Source organism: Lepisma saccharinum, chromosome 24 (assembly GCF_977018435.1).
Source record: "Lepisma saccharinum chromosome 24, izLepSacc3.1, whole genome shotgun sequence".
NCBI classification, from domain to species: domain Eukaryota; kingdom Metazoa; phylum Arthropoda; class Insecta; order Zygentoma; family Lepismatidae; genus Lepisma; species Lepisma saccharinum.
Window position 1 is genome coordinate 54,649,699 of NC_139252.1, and position 22,194 is coordinate 54,671,892.

The following is a 22,194-nucleotide window of genomic DNA, read 5'->3' on the forward strand; positions in this document are numbered from 1 at the left end:
ACATATTACAGCGCATACACACACAAATTTACGTTCAAAACTTTCCAAATAAGCGAACCACGTCGGCGAGCGCACGAGACGTGGCCACAGGACACGTCGAAAGTGCGCGAGTTGAAAATAGTATATATATTCCAAGACAAACAATTTAACAATTGCTTCTTCAAGGTCCCGGGTTCGATCCCCGGCCGGTTCAAATCCGGGAACTTTTCTAACGGTGAAAGCGGCCCCGGCGCCCACCCAGCGTCGAATAACATGGGTACCTGGGGGAAACCCTGGGGGGTAAAGGCGGTTAGGGGCGTGATGCTGATCACATCACCCCCACTCACGACCGGATCAAGAAAGTGTGGGGCGTTACCCCCACACCCCCTATACGCCTTCATGGCGTGGTGCTATGCACAGGGGAACACTTTACCTTTTTCTTTTTTCTTCTTCACCTTGGTGTGTTGTACGGACTGTGACTAAGAAACTCGACATTGTTGCATTTCGCGATTTTCAGACAGGCTTTGTTGCGCTGGTAGTTGAACTTAAGCTACCGCAAGATAACATTCAGACAAAACAGAAATTGTTGAACTTCTTGTGTTTCAGCATGCAATGACACAACATCTTTTTAAAAAATGACCTAAAAATGACGCAAAATTTTAAAAAATGACCGAAAAATAAAACAAATGGTATAAAATTACCCCAAAAATTACATTTCTTCAGGATTGAGGATTTCTGTACTAGTTAGCAATGTCTACGTTGCACCAGTTAAAAGATGAAATGTCATCAAAATCCGGCACCTGGGCAAATATTTGTTTAAATAAGCGACAAACAAATGAATGCTGATCAGAACTAAATTGTTTTAGTAATCGTTAATATTTGTTGAGCATTACCAAAGTATCTTGTCAAAAATACAATACCACACTTAGTGTAGGCTATCAGTTTTGTCCTTTGATTACGATTACCCAGAAACCTTAACGTGTTTTGTTAATTCAAACAATTTTCTTTTTTTCTGTGTATCATTTCCCAGCAATTTTTGTTTATACTACAGGAGGCCTTAGAAAGAGCGCTTCGCGGGCTAACAGCAGACGTCGCTCGCACACTGTTGCCGATACTCTCGTGTCGTCTGCTCTTCAGCCGAACAAAAAGGCCGAGGTAGCAAGACACACCCTTCCAGAAGGTTGCAGCGAGCTAGCTGTGGCAACAGGGCTCGCTCATTCGCGGACCTGATTGGTTCTCGCACACACACCCCATATTGTCGTCTGCGCAAGTCCGCGAAGTGATCTTTTTAAGGCCTCATGGAGTATAGCAGAATGCGAGAAAAAAATGTCCCATTTCTCTCAACAAAAGGGTTGTAAATTAATTTTTTAGTGTAGTTCGCATTGTCGCCCTAGACTGTGTACACTATAACCCAATGTAATCTCTTCGTAGACTTAGATTTAAGACAAAATGGGCCCCACTAACTTACCCAGCGACGAAGCTTTCTATTCGTCTTGCAAATTATTAGATCACAAACTAGTGCCACTGTGCCATTCGACCGAAACAAATGTCACAGTGTCCTCCGCGGAAAGTAATTGTTGATCACAGTTAATTCGGTGTGATTACAGAAGGAAAACGAGCAATAGGAGGTAACATGCAGTGTTCGACATTAATGTTTTAGCTATGCTATATATATAAATGATAATGTGGAAGTTAGAACACTGTTTATGAGCGAAGCGTTGAGGACACGAATTCGGACACCTGTTAAACAACATAACATCGAATTCGGACAAAACGCAAAACTACTTCCAACAACACTTATGCAATCCACTATAATTGCAAAGAGTTAACGTTAACACAACGATACCAGCATAAAGAATCAAACAATAATTTCAAGACTTTATTAAAATACCGAGTTTCACCATGAGCTAATATTCTCTAAAAGCACTGCATTATATTTACTTGTATAATAAAATGTATTTACTAGAGTACAGTTCAGTGCTTCTGACAGACATATGTATATAATTAGAATTCAAGATGGCTTAACAAAAATATTTAATTCGCATACCATGCAATTGTCACATGCTATAAAACTCACCCGCAAAATAGGATCTGACTGGACAAACCGCCACCACGATGCTTACCTGAAAACAAAAAATATAATATCAGTAACATTTTTAATAAAAGTTTAAAATTACAGGATTGTAAAGGATGAAAATAGGAGCTCTCCACTGTGCCACTTTACTTCAAATCTCTCTGATTTGTAAAAAAACTAAAAAATTACTATTATACCTTCTTTTTTTAAATGAACGAAAATCTGCATAGAATTGTACCTGAAACTGATTTTCTTTTTAACAAAAAATCAATATACAATTCTCTTTTTCTTTTAATAATAACTTTAAGCAAAATTAGGTTACAACATTTCAGCTTCAATTGTCTAATAATGTGCTATCTGAAGAAATGACGGTCAATTTTCGTCACCATCCAAAAAAAAACTGTAAAAATATTACCATGAATGTTTATTTCAAGTATTACCATCCATCACATTACCCTAATTAATGTAATTTTAATGATTCCGTTTTGCACTCAACTGTAATTTATAATCATTATCTATCTTGAAGCATCATAAATTAAATAAATTTTAAAACAAAATTTAAACTTTTACTATCAGTTATCTTATTTGTATGAGCATGTTCATAATTACTCTTGTGCCCATTGGACATACTTTATCACTTCTGAAATTGTAATTTATTCAAGTTTTACGGTGTTGAAGTAGTATATTTTATGACATAAGTGCAAAACTATCTTTAATGGTCACAAGAGTAAAGAACAGGCTTTATAAGCAGAATATGTTTCAGTCTTCTGAAGAGCATTACACTTCATGATGTCCAAAAGAAAAAGTGGATATGAATGAAAAAGGAAACGTTGTGTGGCCCGACTTTCAAAGTGCACTTGATGATATGCTAGTTCAACATTATACTTTGTCCTATCTAACTGTGGAGCAGGGCCGCGCATAGCGGCAGAGGAGGAGGGAAATCGAGTGGTGAAAGCGCAGCGTTGCCAACCGTACGGTCCAGACCTTAGTCCGTACGCTAAATGCACGGCTTGTCAAAATTTGTACTTGCTGTTTTATCCCTAATATTTCCCTAAGAAATATTTAAACCAAGCGTACGGACCTGGAGACAAAAATACGGTCAGTTTGCCATGTAAAATGCTGCAGAGCGAAGCAGGGAAATCGGGTAACTCCCGTCGTCCATTACGCAATCCCTTTTCTCTCGCTGTTCATTGGTGGAGCCGTCTCGCGTCACTACTTGCGCAGAGACTTGTCCTCGTTCGCCTGGTCTACAGTTAGCTGGTACAGGGTATAGGGTGCTGGGATCCTTTGAAAAGGCACCAAAGAGTCAACCTCACGTAGTACACACCGGTAACTGCAATTTAGGCTCTGGCGCAGTGACGACTCGTGACTTTTTCGGAGTGTACGAAGAATTTATGGTAAACCGAGGAAGGTTGAATTACATTCACACGTATCGCTTATACTATCCTTTGCATTTAGAATGTTAGCTGCAGGCCTATGCTCAAGGTAGGGCAAGGGGCACTTGCTCCTCACTTTGAACTATGAAATATTAAAATGTGAACCTATAAAAACAGACGAAAATAACATTGACGATATTTCAGATTTTTCAAGAATTTCGATTTTCCTCTCCCTCTCTGTCTTCGAGTGGATTTACGAAAACAAAAAGTGCTGGTAAAACTCCGAAATTATGCTAAATGTTTCTAAATTGTGCTAGGATTTATTATTAATTACTTTTTTTCGGATAATTGTAATTCTGCATCTACTTTTCTAGAGTTTTGAACTTGCGTAACAGTTATGTAATAGTATAAATTTTAACCCAAAATTGTTTAAAATTGTGCAACAAACAACATGGGTTCAACATAGAACTTAAAAAGGTTTGAGAAAATTGTTTACCTCGAAATTTCCACCGATTTCCTACCACAAAATCTCCTGACAAACTAAATCGGGCAGGATGAAGAAATATATAGAAGATGGATCGTGGCATGGTTGTAAAAAAGCTTGCCGCTGGATCGGCATACTCCCTTTCGTTTGAAACATGTCCGCTGGTGAAGTGGAAATAAGATTTGGACATAATATTATTTCTATTTCCTGAAAACATATTCCATTCAATTTCATTTTTCCTCTACCAGGGACTGGCGTTTGCATATTTTTACCATTATGTCAAAAGCAGGGTGCTAAGTGCCAACAAATATCAAACTGTGCTTGGTTTAGTACCATTTTGCTGGGATTGGCAACGCTGATTGAGGAACAACTTGCCGGTTCCTCAGTCCTCGCCGATCTTCGCAACCTCGCCGCCCCCCTTCACTGTCCCTTCCACCCCTCACCCATCTGTCTGTAGGAAGACCACCGTGGTTCCTCAGCGAGCGGCAGAAAGCTTGTGGCCATCGTCTTTCGGCTGCTGCTGGTGAGTGCGAAAGCAGTCAACTCTTGACAGTAGCTAATGTAGTCAATTGTACGTACATTGCGCTCATAATTTATTATGAACTGCAAGAAGTTCCTACATGGAGGAATTGCCCCTGCTCTGGCGTCTAAGACAGTATGTTGTCCTGTGCTTTGTCCATGTGTTTGCTGAGTGTCCCCTTTACAGCCTCAGCTTTTTTGATTGATTAATTGATTGGTGTATTTTATGATCAGATGAAATTGATGAATTGGCCCTCGCAAGGAACACCCAGGCCGGATTCGAACCACTACGCCACGGAAGTCCGCTACCTCAGCCTTTAACTAGGTCAGAAGCTTTTAGTCCTCATGGACATATGTTGATTTCATTTATGGTAAGGTGATGGGCTTAGTTTAGTATGACGGGTGCAAACAGGAACTAGAGTACTGCATTGGACCACTTTCGCTCGCTCAAACTCGATCGAATATAGGCTATAGAATATCAAATATCTTCTTCTTCTTCTTCTTCTTCGTGACCTCTACGGCCGGGTATATGGTCAAAGATCTGGGATGCAGAACACTGGTGAGTAGAAGTACCATTGAATCGAAGTCATAGTCATAATTGTGGTCGTAAAAATATCGTAATATTACACTTCACTGTACTTTAACACTGATCAGAAGCTTGCACATACACACAAATTTCAAAATTGAATACCACTCTGTCGGGCAAAACTATATAATATCCACATCTTACGAGGGGAAGGAGACGATAATAGGGAGGGTATGGAAGTAGGTGAAACCGTACGTTCTGGGCCTGTCCTTTGACCTACTTTTTATTTTACGACGTTTTACGCACTAAACTAACCTACAATGAGAGAAAAGTGGACAGAAAAAGCTCTGGAATCACTTTTTAAGCTATTTTTTTACCTTTTACAAAAAAGAGAGAGGAGAGAGAGAGTGAGAGAGAGGGACGAGTCTCCCCTTACGATATTTTTCTGTAAGGCGGTGGAACCCAACGTTCTAGAACGGCCCTTTGACCTACTTTCTCGCCTTAATGGATTTCTCGCGTAAGGCATGAGCAGTGTTGCCAGCTCCTCACTCGAAAAATCACCAAGGTTTTTGTTTTTGGGTCTAACCTAACCTAAAGCAAGGAGGTGGCAACCTTGCTTGAGGTATTTTCTCGCAGTGTTGCCAACTCCTCACTCGAAAAAATCACCAAGGTTTTTTTTTTGGGTCTAACGTAACCTAAAGCAAGGAGCTGGCAATCTTGCTTGAGGCTTGCGTTACAGTGCATAAAGCAAGGTTGCCAACCCACTGGTATTTTTGCCATAGCTTTTTACAAGAAAAAAAAGAGAGAGGGAAGAGTTAAACAACCGACAGCTTACCCACAGCCTTTTTTGCTCTAACCTAACCTAAAGCAAGGAGGTGGCAACTTTGCTTGTGCAATCAACCCGGTTGACCCCCCTCAAGTAAAAATCAGCGTTGCCAACTCCTCACTCGAAAAAAAATCACCAAGATTTTTTTTGGTCTAACCTAACCTAAAGCAAGGAGCTGGCAATTTTGCTTGTGCAATCAAGCCGGTTGACCGCCCTCAAGTAAAAATCAGCATTGCCAACTCCTCACTCGAAAAAAAATCACCAAGGTTTTTTTTGGTCTAACCTAGCCTAAAGCAAGGAGCTGACAATTTTGCTTGAGGCTTGCCTTACAGCGCATAAAGCAATTTTTGCCAACCTGCACACACTAACCAAGGAGAGCCGGCACTGCTGTAAAAGAGAGAGATGGGTGGATGGCAACGCAGTATGTGTGTGCGTGTGTGTGTATAATATGTAGCATTATTAACTAGAGTGTGTTGGCAATTTACTTACAACTAAAAAAAAATAGAGATGCCAACGTTGGTGTAAGATGAAGAGAGAGAGAGAGAGATTTATGGCTGGCAACAGTAACGAGCGAATGCGCCATATCGTAATTTTCCAACTCCGTATATCGTGACCTTTGTAAACCTCTCTCGGGGGAACGATGTGCCACACACACGCGCGCGCGCGCCTGTATTGTGACGCAAGCAAACAAACAAAATAATAAATTGTTGTTTTTTTAGGATACCTGGCCCCTATAACCTCGCGAGGGTGCGTGGTGCCCAACACAGTTCTAATGGCCACGGCTAACAAAGTCATGCCTCTGTAGAGTTTCACGTGTTTTTTTTTTCTCAAACTTCCATGAAACTCTACAGAGGACTTCCGTAATGCATGCAACGTGTACTAACGACTCTAGTATTATTTTGATGTTGTAATATTTCTGGATATAGAGTTTTATTGTGAGATATAGATAAAAATAATTATGTTTATTATAATATTTTCTTGATGAAGATGGAGAATGTATGTGCGTGTGTTACAAATAAAGTTGCATGTTTTTTTTTCTAGTGTGTGTGTATGTGTTTTTGATGTTTCGACACCATCTGAAACGATAAAAAAAGAAAGAATTTTATTGTTAATTTTCTTGTGTAAAAACAACAACAAATTTTTTTGTGCAAATTCTGATTGTCTCGTGCTATAGTGATGAAAAAAAAAATATTGTAACTGATAACTAATGAAATTGACATTTGTAACTGATCTGAACTAGTGAAATTCGTATTGTGCTATTGTAACTGATTGTGCTAGTCCAAAAAATTTCTTATTGTGCAAGAAAAGATGTTAAAAAACTTGTTAAAACTGCTCTGTGACCCTCTCGCTCTTCACGTCGTAGGCGAAGGACTTCTCTGCAATCAGGATGACACTGCACAGAGTATCTGCAGGCAAGGCATCGTGGAACTCGCATACAATCTTGATGTTGGTACGATCGTTGACCACCACTTGCTTCCTCTTAGATGTGTTGATGACGGTCATGGGTCTCCGTGCTTTGAATTCGCTGGGCGCGTAGTACACGTCCACGCTTCCTTCGGTCACGCGTTTGTAAGCCGTGTAAGCTTCGTAAAGTTTGAGGTAATCGTTTTTGGTCACGTCGAGGTTGTAATTCTCGCGCGGGAACACTTCGTTCCTGCCATTCTTCAGATAAACGTTCTTGATTTTGCAGTCGTCGAACTTGCTGGAATCTTTTTCCTGATCGTTATCGCGTCCGGTCTGAAAAAGCACTACGACGAAATCTGGCATGTCGAACTGTATGTTGTTGAACTGCGTCGTCACGTCGAATTCCATGTGACTTCCCGATGCCAACTTCTGCACGCACTGGTAACCGTGAAAGTGAATTGGCACCTGCGGACTTTTCAAGATCTCCGCTTTGTACTTGAGGGCGTAGTTCGTTTCGTATTCCACCACCGGCATTCTCAATTCCATGCTCCGGATGACGCACTTGGCTGCTTCGGGTAGAGTGTTGGCTATCGGCGTGGTGCCGTCCGGACCCAAAGTAGCGTATCGCATCAGTGCGTCGTTGTCGTTGGCCGCTCTTCGAAACGTGACTCTCAGTCCTCCCTTCCACATGATCTCCTTGTAGTCCGAGAAGAAACCAGGCAGCAGACGCATGGGAAAGAGCACCGTGTGACTTCTCGTCGATATTTTGGTCCCGGCTTCGAATCCTCCCGCTTGATAGTACGCTGCGTCCGTTTTGGATAATTTCAACGTTCCCACTGCCGTCGACGTGATGCCTGGATAATCTATTCTGTCGATGACGGTGTTGTGTTTCCTCACCTCCACCTGCGAGAACAGGTGAGGCACGAAGTTGTCCACGAGTATCAAGTTTGTTGCTGCGGGAAACGCGTCTCCGCTTTCCTTCTTCACCACGTCGAATTGAAGGTAGAGGTCCGCTCTGTGAGGATGAATGAACCCGTCGCCTACGTCCACGTCGTATTCGATCTCCCTGTTCGCCTCGTTGAGATTGGCGAACGTGCGACGGTTGGGAGGGAAAGATTGCAATTCGTAACTTTCGATTTGCTCCATTCTACATGTATGGTTATTTATTATACGTTGATCTCCACGATGGCCGTCGTAGTGGCACCTGCGAAATCCACCACGTCTCCTTTCTCGTTCGTCACCACCAACTCTATGTCGTCTATGCGGTTGCGACATACTGGAAAATAGATCGGCGAAGAGGGCGTGTAGATGATCGGTTCCATGAACTCGGAACTTGGTTTGAAAGTGGCTATGATTCCCGTCTGCTTGTGACTTCCTAACAATCCGTCCGAGGATTTCGTGATCATACCTTCTGCCACGTTGCAGTGTACGTTCAGAGTCTCTATGGCCAAAAATTTAGGAATGTTTGTTGCCACGTGCTTGATGCCAGCTTCGAGTTTTGTGTTGTTCTCGAAACCTAAAAGTTCTCCTATGGTGCCCAGGTCCACGGTCTCCGTCGCCGACAGGATTTCCACTCTGTGCGTGACCGAATTTTGAGAAAGGTACGTACCTTTGGGTAACTGAGCTTGCAAAGTGGAAAGATTGTATTGTCCTGGCGTGACGACGATGTGTTCGCTTCCGACGCTAATTTTGTTGTTGTGCTGCGTAACATTAGGTATGAGGTACATGCTGTAGAATGCACGCAGAGCCACGGATTTAGGATAGACAATGTCGTCGTGCAGCGTGAGTTTCAAGATTGAAGATTCGCTCGTGAGATGGAACACGCCCATCCTAGTGATGCTGTTTGAGGTTCCACAATGCTTTCTGGAAATCCTCGATCGTAGGGTTATTTATTTTAGAGAGAAACGCGAGCACGGAGAGGCAGAGATGACCACAGTTCACGTCTCCGAAATCTTGAATGCGTTCGTCGTTGTAGTATATAGAGGTTTTGCTCGTTTTCAGATAATGAATTAAATTTGTAGGTGGAACACCTCCGAAAGAATCGAAAACGAATGCTTTATCATCATTTTTGTGGTAACATATCCAATGCGTGCCTGGATTTTCTTGACCGTCCAAGTTGACTACTCCGCATTCTCTTCTTTTGACGGTTGAAGGTAACGAGTCGGACATGAAAACTCCTCTGAAGTGTTTGATTTGTAACGGTTCGATCAGAGATTCAATGTCTCGGTTGGTGAGTGCTTCTGTTTCTTTTTTTTAAACTTTTTCATCACGCCCTTCCCCTTCTTCTCCATGGCCAGGTTGTGACGTTTCTGTTCTTCCAACTCGGCCTTGTTCTTCTTTGAGTCGATGACGGTTTTCGCGATGGCGGCACTTCCGCCGGCCAAACTTCCAACGGCCCCCAATGCTGCCAGGATGGCCGGGATGCTGAATATGAAACCTCCGATCTTTTGCTGTTTCCGCGAACGCTGCAACCTTTTCAATTGAGGTGTGCTGAGCAGCAATTTCATTCCATGTCCTTTCGACAAGCAAGAACGTTTCTTCTCGCGTTGTTTCTTGGTGAGTAACCCATCGAGGGTACCTAGATTTTTTAGATTCGAATATGGTATCTGGTACACGACACCCTTGGGCTTCATGTTGATGCTCTATGTGTTATTTTCACGGTATGTTATTTATATATATTCTGAGATTTTTTCTTGTGTAGTTTTTTTACGGTATGTTATTTATATATAAATATTCTAAGATTTTTTTTCACGACCCCGCAGTCGCTACACAAATTCTATTACGTGCTTTGTTTTCTTGCCAAAAAGTTCCTTTGTCCCCTTGTACACGATTCGAGTTTTGTTCTCGATTAAAATAGATAGCTTCTCGTCCGATAACATATTAACATATCGATCTGGTAAAAATAAACTGTATTGTGCGTTGAGCAACAGGCGTACCTTGGGGCCATACTGGATAGAAACGATTGAACCGGAAGTTATCGTGTAAGATTTGTCGACTTCCAATTCCCGAATTTTTACATACTCGACTGACAAATTTAGCATTTGTTTTAATGCTTGGAGATCACTCATTTTTTCAGTTGTCATATCGAAGAAGAGAAAAATTTCAGTGTGTGTGTTAGAGAAATTTAATTGTTTTTCACGATGTGTGTTATTTATATATACCGAAGATTATTTTTTTATGATGTGTGTTATTTATATATCAAGTTTTTTTGACACGTATATATATTATTATTTTTTTAACAGAGGAAGAAAGTTCGTGCTTCGGAAAACGCGAGGATGTGCGTAGTGATATCTTCCTTCTCCTGCATAGACTTGTACCAATCATCAGTATACTGTCTTCTTCCCTGCATCGCCTCGTACAGTTCGTCCGACCTATCGTTTAATTTTTCCCCTGCAGCCGAAAGCAGAATGTTGAGATCACCGCACCTCAGGCCGCTGATCTCCCGAAGAAGGTCCTTGAGAACCATTTCACAAGGGATGCGAAATTCCGGCATTGTTTTTGCCATGATTACAAGTTTATTAACATCTCCGTTAACTACCTTTTTGAATATTTTAGATAGTAGCTCGGGTGGCAAATCAGTTATGCAAGCCATGTTGTTTTTTTACGGTATGTTATTTATATACCCCACCCCAACTTTTGTTTCGTGTTCATGGCGATGGTGGTACCCAGTGCGGCGACCCGTTCACCCAACGATGCGTCTCTGCTCACGAACCTTTCGAAAGCTGCGTGCTCTAACTTTCTGTCTGCTTCGTGACGTGCATTCAGATCCGTCTGCGTGGTGTTGTAGGCGATGTCGTGATCTTTGCATGCGGCATCCAACGGATTCACACCCTTGTCTCCTCTCTCCAATCTTTTCTCGAGTTTGGTACCCGGTCCGCAGTACTGGTAGCCAGGTAGATGCATCTCGAAAGGTAACTTGTTGATGATGTCGTTCACGAGTCCCTTTCCTTCGGCCACGTTCCAGAATTTCGGAGGCAGCGTGTTGATGATTTTGATCAGGTAACCTATGCCCTTGTCGTCGTTCACGATGAAGTTGGAAAGTTTCGTGCTGATCATGTCCACGATGCCAACCTTCTCGTTGTAGAAATTACGGTTGCCTGCATTCTCTTCGCCGGCTATCACCAACAATCGGTCCACGAGTTTCCTAACGTCGTCCACCCAAACGAATTCTTTGGGTAACGTGTTGTAGCGTTTGACGCCGCTGCCTGTTTTGACCTGGTTCCAAATTGGTTTGATGAGATTCCTGTACTTCTCGCCGCTGCTCGATTTCACCCTATTCTGCGAGGCGTCGTTGTTCTGGTACAAGGCATCCGTCATGATCAGAATTTCCTTGTAACTTTGGTAATCTTCGTCGGTGTAATCTTTCGGCTGCTTTTTGGCGATGAGTTCCCACAGTCCCACCGTACCCGGATACCTGTTCCAACTATCCTTGTCGCCTAAATTGACTTTAATGTCGTTGCCTTCGAAGGTCACCTTCGATTTCCCAATCTTCCACACCACACCGCCGCCTTCGCTGGTTTCCATGCTGGGATACAATCCGAACACTTCATCCTTGTCGAATTTCCCCGTGCTCAGGTAGTCTCGTGCCAAAGGTCCCAACTCGATCTTATCCGAAGACGACGACGTGCTGCCTATGGCTCGACGTCGTGCAGGTGCATCCTTCAGTTCGAACGGTGTCGAAGGAATGCTCGAAATGGGCGTGGGTACGGTGTAACTTTTAGCTGCGAGCGGTACGAGTTCATTAATCAAATTTTTATTTTGTTCCGTGACACTTTTAATTTCTTTACCTAGACCGCTGATGGCATCGATCACGGGTTGATCCTGACGTTTCTTCTCTTCGTAGAATCCGCGATTCTCGGATTTCCAACCTTTGAAGCGTTTCGCGAGGTAATCGCGAAGCTTGAGATTTTCGTCTTCGATTTTTCGTTTCGTCATGACGTTATTTATATACGTCGTTTCTCACAACGTTGCAACGTTTAGAAAGTCGTTGATTTTGTTTCTGTATTTTCCGTCGTTGGGTTTCCTCGTCATGTCGATCGTCGCGAATCCGAAATCGTCACCGTTCCAGCAAGTAGAGCAGCAGCGTTCCGAAAATTGATTGTAGTTCATGTCTCCGCCTACGTAGTCATCGTACGCGTGCTTGAGGTTGGTGTGATCTTGACGAAACAAACATATAAAATTAGCGTTGTCGCGTACTAACTGTTTTGGAATTTTGGAAAACGTTTGAGCTAGGTAAAAACAATCCATTCCTTTGTGACGACCTTGCGTGAAAAAGTTGCGAATTTCATTTTGATTTTCCAGGATGGCGTCGTCGAACACGACGACTGAATTTTCACGACAATCGTCGAGTGGTTTTATTTCCGAGGCGAACGTTGCAATGTCCAGACCATCGTACAGTTTCATCAGTTGCTGGTATTTGGATTGCTCCAAACTTTTCGAGAACACGTACAGGTGCCTGTTCTTCCAATCTAACCAATTCGGTGCGAGGAGAAAATTGTCCACGAGCAGTGTCGTTTTCCCACACCCCGAAGGACCTACGATCAGACAGCGGATGCTGTCGGGAAGAAACTTACCGTTCTTTTTCTTCGTTTGACTTTCCGGATCTGGTAGACGCTTCACCACGTTCCACGTACTCACAAGATCACTTCGTTCGCGTCGATCCAACTCTTTTCCGGAAGTCCCAGCCATTTGACAAACAGTTTGTCACCTTTCCTACGCAATACTTTCTCGATGAGGTACGTGTCGGGGTGTTTCGTTTTAGAGAGTTCCTCTTCGTAAAATCTTCCTTTCAAAATCTCGCCGCTACTATCTTTTATTATATACGTGTGTCGGTTTCCGGGTAAAACTCGAACCACCGTAAAGAGTTCCGTGCTCCAATTTTTTGTGAATCCCTTCTCGAAGGTGCGTTTGAATTTGCTGATCCTCACCTGGTCTCCAATTTTGTATTTAGCTTTTTTTGTCGTGGGTGTGTACTTTGGACAGTAAACTGTAGAAATTAAACGCTGCTCGTCAGATTTCGTAACGTCGGCTGGCTTCATGCCTATCGTTCTGTGTACCGTTTCATTATAGGTGTCGACGAGTTCCGGCAGGATGTCGACCCATTTGTAATTTCCCCGAAGCGTGAATCGTTTCCACATGTGTGTTTTCAAGGTTCGATTGAATCTTTCCACGACGCTGGCTTTGATGTGACTGAAGGTCGAATAATGTCGAATCTTGTGTTTTTGAATAAACTTTTGGAATACGGCGTTGTAAAATTCTTTACCGTTGTCCGTTTGCAGAAACCGAGGTCGTCTGCCGCCGCTTTCGCGAAAAATTGTCTTGAATGCTTCCGTGACGCATGTCCCCGTTTTGGCTTTCAAAGGTAGAGCCCATGCGAATTTCGAAAACGTGTCTATGACGGTGAGGAGGTACTTGTTGCCCTTGTTCAATTTATGCACGTTTTTCAAATTGCCGCTACTCATCTCCACGAGGTCACTTTGCCAGAGGTCGTCGATGGCCTTGGTTACCACAGCCAAACGTTCGTAGTTGCGGCGTGCAGGTTTATGCAATTCTTCGACGATGGCTTGCCTAGACATTTTTTAGAGATTACGTTTCAAGAGAAGCACAAGCGTGATGGGATTCAAAGAGGGTGGCACTTCGCTCGTGTTTTGAATGATCAGCTTATCGCCGGCACTCACGTCGAAAACGGTGAGATCTTCGTCTTCGTGTATTTCATATATGTTGCGCGTTTCGTTCCAACGTGCCAGAGGAATGTTTCCTGCTTTCTGGACACCACGATTCGATATCAAAGTCATGGTAGGAACGCTAGCTTTTCTACCGTGAGACCAGTACGAAAATTCGTTTATCTGAATCGTGCCATCGAGGAGAAACTTGTAGTACGGATGATAAGGATGCAACATGTACAGTTTGTTACCTTCGACGAACGTGGAGATTCTCTGTTGATTGGGTACGCTGTTGATTTCGATGGCTTGCAGAAAATGCAGTTTAGCGAATTTAGTGTCGACGCCGAGCAGATTACTGTGAACTTGTCCGAGTTTATTTTCGATGGGCAGCAAATGGTCGACTATGGTATCCGTTACGGTAGAAAACGACGGTTTGATTTTCACTTCCACGTTCAACTGCTTGTAGTTTTCGTTGAGTTCTTGCAACTTGGCACCGAAAGAGGCCAGCGTCGATTCCTGCGTGGATTCCAACACTCCAACTTGATCTCTGATGTTGACGACGATGTTCTGAAGGTTCTCGACTTGATTCAATTTCGAGCTCTTCTCGGTAAGATCGTTCACGATGCTTCGCATCTCTGTAAACTGCGTGTGAAGATCGGCGACGCTCTGCGAAGTGGGCAGCGTCGACACCAGCGAACTAATTTCGTCTCGAATCTGTTCCACGTTCGCCGTTTCCGTTTCTAGTCGTTTCAGCATTCGAGATATGTTTCTTTTCAAAGCGTGCAATTCTTTGGAGGTGGGGAGATTGGCCACTTTACTCTCGAGATCGCTCAATGAACTTTTGATGTCGCTCGAATCGGATAGTGCCGTCACCGCCGTTTTCAATTTTTCCAAATCTTCGCTCGAAGGCACGCTCGTCCGTAACGATTCCAAGTCACCCTGTATGTTGTCGAGTACGTGATGAAAATGAGCGAGATTCGTTTCGACGTTCAAATTTTCTAAATATTCGATCTTCTGCTGAACCGTGCTCAACGTGTCTTGAATGCTCGTCAACGCTCTTGCTTCAGCGTGAATATTTTTAATTTCTTCGTTGATCAATTCCAAGGACGCCTGAAGCGTAGCGATGGTGGTTTGAATGTGTTCGAAATCTTGATAGGCCTCCAATTGAATTTTTATGTTCGCGACGCTTTTACCGATGACCTGCAGTTCGTCCGACGATGGTAGGTTCGTCATGGTATCTTCCAAAGTCTGCAACTTGGATTTAATTTCTTCCAACGTGCTGGTGAATTCTTCTTGTAATTTGGAAACGACGACATGCAAGCGTTCTGCGTCTATATCGTTCACGACGGTTTGAAGTTCAGAGAAATTCTTTTCTATTGCGGAAGTTCGTTCTTCGATTTCGAGTTTCAATTTTTCCAAATCTTCATTTTTCGATTGAAATTGCTGTAATTTGGCCAAATCATTTTGAAGCGAATCCACGCTCAACTGTATATTTTGAACGTTGTCGTAAGAAGGTACGTCGACATAATTTTTTATCAGCGTCTTCAGTTCGGAATCGATTTTCAGAATGGGATCGAGACATTGCGTTTGGAGCGTAGCGATTTCCGACTCTAAACTTTTGTTTAAGGTTTCCTGCAAAGCGATCAAATCGGTCCTCAACTTCTTAACTCGAATGTCCAACATGAGAATCTCTTCTGCATGGTCTACACGCTTGGTGTTGCCGAAAATGTCGTTAGGCATTTTGTTAACGGTTATTTATAATAGGATAGACGATTCGTAATTCTACGAAGAGAGGAATAAGTTTATCGTAATCTCCTAGGAGTTGAACGTAAAGATAATCTCCTGCAGACACATCGTACGTAATGTTAGAAAGCATCTTGTCGTGCTTGATTCGAAAAATGTTCTTGCCGGTAGATATTTTGATTTCGCCTGCGTTTTCCGGATTCACGGTGATTTGAAGTTTCCCGTCGATCGGAATTTCGTAAAAATGTAAATTGTTGTTGAAGACGTAAAACATCTTGCCCACATCATCATCCAATTTCGTCCAAATACTGTTGAGATGAACAATCAGTAGACCATTGAGTTTAGTTAACATGGAAGGTAGATCTGTCGTCGTGCGGTTTACAGCCTCCATGTTGGTTTGTTTTCGAAAACCAAAGAGATTCATGCCGGTTATTTAAGAAAAAAATTGAGAACATATCTAATATAAACAGCACCACAAATAGTAACTTCATCTATGGTAGATTATTTATGGTTTTGGGGTCTAATATAAATAACACCACAAATAGTAACTTCATCCATGGTAGATTATTTATGCTTGGGGGTCTAATATAAATAATTACTACAAATAGTAACTTCATCTATGCTAGATTATTTATGGGTTTCGGGGTCTAATATAAATAACACCACAAAAAAATGTGTGCAATTTAGTAACTTCATTTTTTTTTCTTAGCAAAAGAATGGAGAAGAAGGAAGCGAAACGTGCATGCGACCAATGTGGGATATATATATCCATTTCTAACTTGAGAAGACATCGGAAGAATGTGCATGGGGAAGGATCAAGTAAGAGAAAGCTCGATGTTGACGATCAAGCGCCACGAAAGAAGCAGAAGAGTGCCGGCAAAAGTATTCGAAATATTTTAACCGAGGAGACTTTCCGATCTGAAGAAACATCTGATCTAAACAACTTTTTTCATTCGGTCAAAAGCAAGTTAATTTCGTCTATCACCGAAGCTTTGTTGCAATGCTCGTTAAAAATCCACCTCATCGTTTCCGTCATTTACGAAAACGTAAAAAAAGAGCGAGAAACTTTCCATCATTACACTGGTGTAAAGAGCCTCCACGCCACCGACGTCGATGAGCTGGATGCCATTTGCAACCAGATGTTTGACGCTTTGTTGAACAAGCACGAGACTTTCGAACAACGTGGATCGGGTTGGACACTTTGCGGTTCGCCTCACACTTTAACTTTGAAGGTGGCACGATACAACCCGATGGGAGCATCCAGCTACATCAATTTGCCTCGGGAAATAGCCAGTAAGAAAGCCATCATCAACATTCAAAATGAAGATAACAGATGCTATTTGTGGTGCATCATTGCCGATCATCACCCAGCCAATGATCACAAACATCGTTTATACCACTACAACAAGCCAGAATATCTCTCAGAATTTGAAAAACCTATGGCTGGCATTAATTACCCTGTAAATCTACGAGACATCAGTAAATTTGAGGCACAGTACAAGACAGATAAAAACGAAAGTATAGCAGTACACATCTTCGGATTAGACAAAAACAACACCATCTACGTTCTCAGACATAGCAACATTAAAAGTAATCGTGTCATCAGATTACTTCTGATCGAAGATGATGATAATTATCATTACTGTCTAATTCAGAATCTTCCAAAATTAATAAGAAGTCAAATTACCACAAATCACCATAAAATTCGAGTATGCGACAGATGCCTGAGTATATTCTACGGTCAAGGGAAAAAAAATGCTGATGAAGAACTCCGAGATCATCATGAAATGTGTAGTAAACATCCGGCTACGGCTATCAAAATGCCTTCTCGAGACATGACATTTTCCAACTACAAGGCGTTACTCTGGCATCCCGTGGTGATATGCGCCGACTTTGAAAGTTTCCAACTTCCACTCGCCACATGCAAACCGAATCCCAGCGTATCAAGCACCACCGAAATTCTACATCACGAAGCCTGCGCTTTTGGATTGATGGTCAACAACACAGGCAATGTTACTTTATATCGTGGCAATGATGTTCCACAAAAATTTGTTCAAACCTTGAAACGGATGGCCATACAATTCGCTCCTCTACTAAGAGAAGACAAAGCAATGGAGCCTCTTACCCAGGAAGAGAAGGAAGCATACGACCTTGCCTCTCAGTGTGATGCGTGCGAATGTAACTTCACCCTCGAAAATATCAAAGTTCGCCACCACAATCATCACACGGGAAAATATGTGGCCCCCCTGTGTAACAACTGTAATCTACAAATCAAGAAACCGAATTTTATTCCAGTATTCATTCACAATTTGGAGGGCTACGACGCCAAAATCTTCATAAAGGAGATGGGATGCGACGCTCAACCCATTAGCGTCATAGCTCGCACCAACGAGAAATTCATTTCATTCAGCAAGAAGGTGGACGTTGGAAATGGCAATCACGTAGAAATTCGCTTCTTGGACTCCTACAACTTTCTGTCTTCGAGTTTGGCGACACTCGCGTCTCAACTCACCGACGATGATTTGATCGCCACCAGGAAATGTTTCGGCGACCAACATTTAGCACTGTTGAGACGCAAGGGTGTTTACCCGTACGAATACATGACGGATGCTTCCAAATTCTCAGAAACGTCGTTACCACCGAGAGAAGAATTCTACAGTCGTCTTAGCGACACCCGTTGCAGCGAAGAGGACTACCATCATGCTCAGCTCGTGTGGTCTACATTCTCTTGTCAAACCATGGCCGACTATCACGATGTGTATCTGAAACTGGATGTTACGCTATTGAGCGACCGTTTTCATCTCCATCGCTCGAGAGGAATGGCGGCATATGGTTTGGACCCCGCTTTCAGCTACACCACACCGGGTTATTCTTGGCAGGCAATGTTAAAATCCACGAAGGTGAAGATAGAACTCATAAAGAACGTCAATCAACTTTTGTTTGTCGAAGAGGCAAAACGCGGTGGAATCGTCCAGTGCCCCCTTCGATACGTCAAAGCCAACAATTCATATGTTGCCGATTTCGATGCAGAGAAACCGACAAACTTCTTGGCATACTGGGACATGAACAACCTGTATGGTTATGCCATGTCCGAGACTCTGCCCATCGGAGAATACGAATGGATGAGCGAGCAGGAACTTCAAGATTGTTTGGAATGGGGCGAAGATCATGAAAATGGATGTTTCCTGAAAGTAGATTTGGAATATCCTGCATCGCTTCATCGAGAACACCATGGATTTGCGATGGCACCTGTGATGGAATCGACTCCGGAGAAGAAGCTGATGCTCACCTTCAAGAGCAAAGAGAATTACGTGGTGCATTATCGTCTCCTACAATTCTACCTCCAGCATGGATTGGTTTTGAAGCGCGTGCACTCGGGATTGAAGTTTAGACAGACCAGGTGGCTAGCCCCCTATATCGACGGCAACACTCAACGTCGAGCATCAGCTTCTTCTTCCGCAGACAAAGACCTATACAAATTAATGAACAACAGCATCTACGGCAAGAGCATGGAAGATGCGAGGAAAAGAAGAAATATCAACTTGGTCTCCGACCCGAAGAAAATAAACAAGCTCGTCGCTCAGCCCACGTACAAGAACTTCGCGATACTGAGCGACACGTTGGTATTGATCGAACGTGCTCTCAGAAACATAACATTCGACAAACCAATCGCCGTGGGAGTCGCGATCCTCGAGTTGTCGAAGCTGGCCATGTACAAGTTTCACTACGACATCATGAAACCACGCTATGGAAAGGCGATCGAGGTGGCGTACACCGACACGGACAGCTTCGTGTACAACATCCACACCGATGATCTATACGAAGATCTAAAAAGCATGAGCCACCATTTCGACTTCTCAAACTATCCCAAAGATCACGCTCTCTTCGACGACAGCCAGAAAATGACGATCGGGAAGATGAAGAATGAAGTCAACGGCCGCATCATCGCAGAGTTTGCTGGTCTTCGAGCGAAAATGTACGCCATCAAAATTCAGGATGAGACCGAAATAAAAAAGGCAAAAGGGGTGGGGCGTTCGAGCACAAACAAACTGACCGTAGAAGATTACAAGTCGTGCTTGTTCAACAAAAAAATCAAACGCATGACCGAACATCGGATCACGAGTACCATCGACCAGTTGCGTACATCCTCGATCAACAAAGTGGCGCTTGATCCCCACGACACCAAATTGAGGCTACTCGACTGCAACATCCACACCCGAGAATGGGGATGCCATGACGAGGAAGAAACTTGCTCGCACCATTAGACTTCTCAATCAAAAAAATATGTATTATTTCTTGCACCACTTTTTTTTTTAAAAAAAACAATCATTCACACTAATTTTTGCATTCACACTTTTTTTTTTATATTTTTCTATCATTTTTTTAAAAAAAACAATCATTCACACTTTTTTTATATTTTTCTATCGTTTTTTTTAAAAAAAACAATCATTCACACTAATTTTTGCATTCACATTTTTTTTTATATTTTTCTATCATATTATGTACACTATTTTGAGGATATTTTTTTTCTTTCAGATGCAGCACCCTACGGAAACTTTTTTACTTCTTACACTTTCTATTCTTAACCAAAATTTTTTCTTCTCTTCAATCATAAAACACACACATTACACACGGAGGTCCTCTGTAGGGAGTTATGGGGGGGTTAAAAAAAAACGCGTGAAACTCTACAGAGGCATGACTTTGTTAGCCGTGGCCATTAGAACTGTGTTGGGCACCACGCACCCTCGCGAGGTTATAGGGGCCAGGTATCCTAAAAAAACAACAATTTATTATTTTGTTTGTTTGCTTGCGTCACAATACAGGCGCGCGCGCGCGTGTGTGTGGCACATCGTTCCCCCGAGAGAGGTTTACAAAGGTCACGATATACGGAGTTGGAAAATTACGATATGGCGCATTCGCTCGTTACTGTTGCCAGCCATAAATCTCTCTATCTCTCTCTCTCTCTTCATCTTACACCAACGTTGGCATCTCTATTTTTTTTTAGTTGTAAGTAAATTGCCAACACACTCTAGTTAATAATGCTACATATTATACACACACACGCACACACATACTGCGTTGCCATCCACCCATCTCTCTCTTTTACAGCAGTGCCGGCTCTCCTTGGTTAGTGTGTGCAGGTTGGCAAAAATTGCTTTATGCGCTGTAAGGCAAGCCTCAAGCAAAATTGTCAGCTCCTTGCTTTAGGCTAGGTTAGACCAAAAAAAACCTTGGTGATTTTTTTTTCGAGTGAGGAGTTGGCAATGCTGATTTTTACTTGAGGGCGGTCAACCGGCTTGATTGCACAAGCAAAATTGCCAGCTCCTTGCTTTAGGTTAGGTTAGACCAAAAAAAATCTTGGTGATTTTTTTTCGAGTGAGGAGTTGGCAACGCTGATTTTTACTTGAGGGGGGTCAACCGGGTTGATTGCACAAGCAAAGTTGCCACCTCCTTGCTTTAGGTTAGGTTAGAGCAAAAAAGGCTGTGGGTAAGCTGTCGGTTGTTTAACTCTTCCCTCTCTCTTTTTTTTCTTGTAAAAAGCTATGGCAAAAATACCAGTGGGTTGGCAACCTTGCTTTATGCACTGTAACGCAAGCCTCAAGCAAGATTGCCAGCTCCTTGCTTTAGGTTACGTTAGACCCAAAAAAAAAACCTTGGTGATTTTTCGAGTGAGGAGTTGGCAACACTGCGAGAAAATACCTCAAGCAAGGTTGCCACCTCCTTGCTTTAGGTTAGGTTAGACCCAAAAACAAAAACCTTGGTGATTTTTCGAGTGAGGAGCTGGCAACACTGCTCATGCCTTACGCGAGAAATCCATTAAGGCGAGAAAGTAGGTCAAAAGACCGTTCTAGAACGTTGGGTTCCACCGCCTTACAGAAAAATATCGTAAGGGGAGACTCGTCCCTCTCTCTCACTCTCTCTCTCCTCTCTCTTTTTTGTAAAAGGTAAAAAATAGCTTAAAAAGTGATTCCAGAGCTTTTTCTGTCCACTTTTCTCTCATTGTAGGTTAGTTTAGTGCGTAAAACGTCGTAAAATAAAAAGTAGGTCAAAGGACAGGCCCAGAACGTACGGTTCCACCTACTTATGGATACAGGAAACGGTATCCTGGCTCCGTGTAGTCTGTTCAAGAAAACGTGTCTGTGTTTGCTCCTTAACGGGCAATGGAAGAAGAGATGATTTGGTTGGTTTTTTTCTCCGCAATCACAAGCAGGGGAGGGATTTTGATGCGATCTTCCTAAGTGTTCATTTGTGCAAACGTGTCCCGTTCGTAGGCGAAGTGTGAAAGTTATCACTTCACGAGGAAGTTTCAGTTTACGAAACCAGGGTCGACTGACTACTTTTTCTGCGTACCATTTACAAGTGGTCGTATTTGCAATTTGATTAATTGCCCGAGCTTCCCATTGGGAATTAAGTTTCATTTTAACTCTGGGTAGAAGATCAGTATAGGATAAACGAAGGGGAGTAGGAAAAAGAGTGTTCTTCGCCTTTTTTGCTTATTGGTACACTAATTCCTGATATACAGGGTGTCATTTTAATGGCGCCCACGGACCACAGATTCATATAGAGGACATCAAAACAAACAACTTTTCAGAGTAACATT

General features: G+C 42.7%; 1 protein-coding gene across 1 annotated transcript in view; it reads right to left on the reverse strand.

The window, feature by feature from the left end:
• Positions 1-22,194, reverse strand: part of Adsl (adenylosuccinate lyase) — a 521,028-nt gene that overhangs the window by 386,778 nt on the left and 112,056 nt on the right. The gene's annotated exons all lie outside the window — the stretch shown is intronic.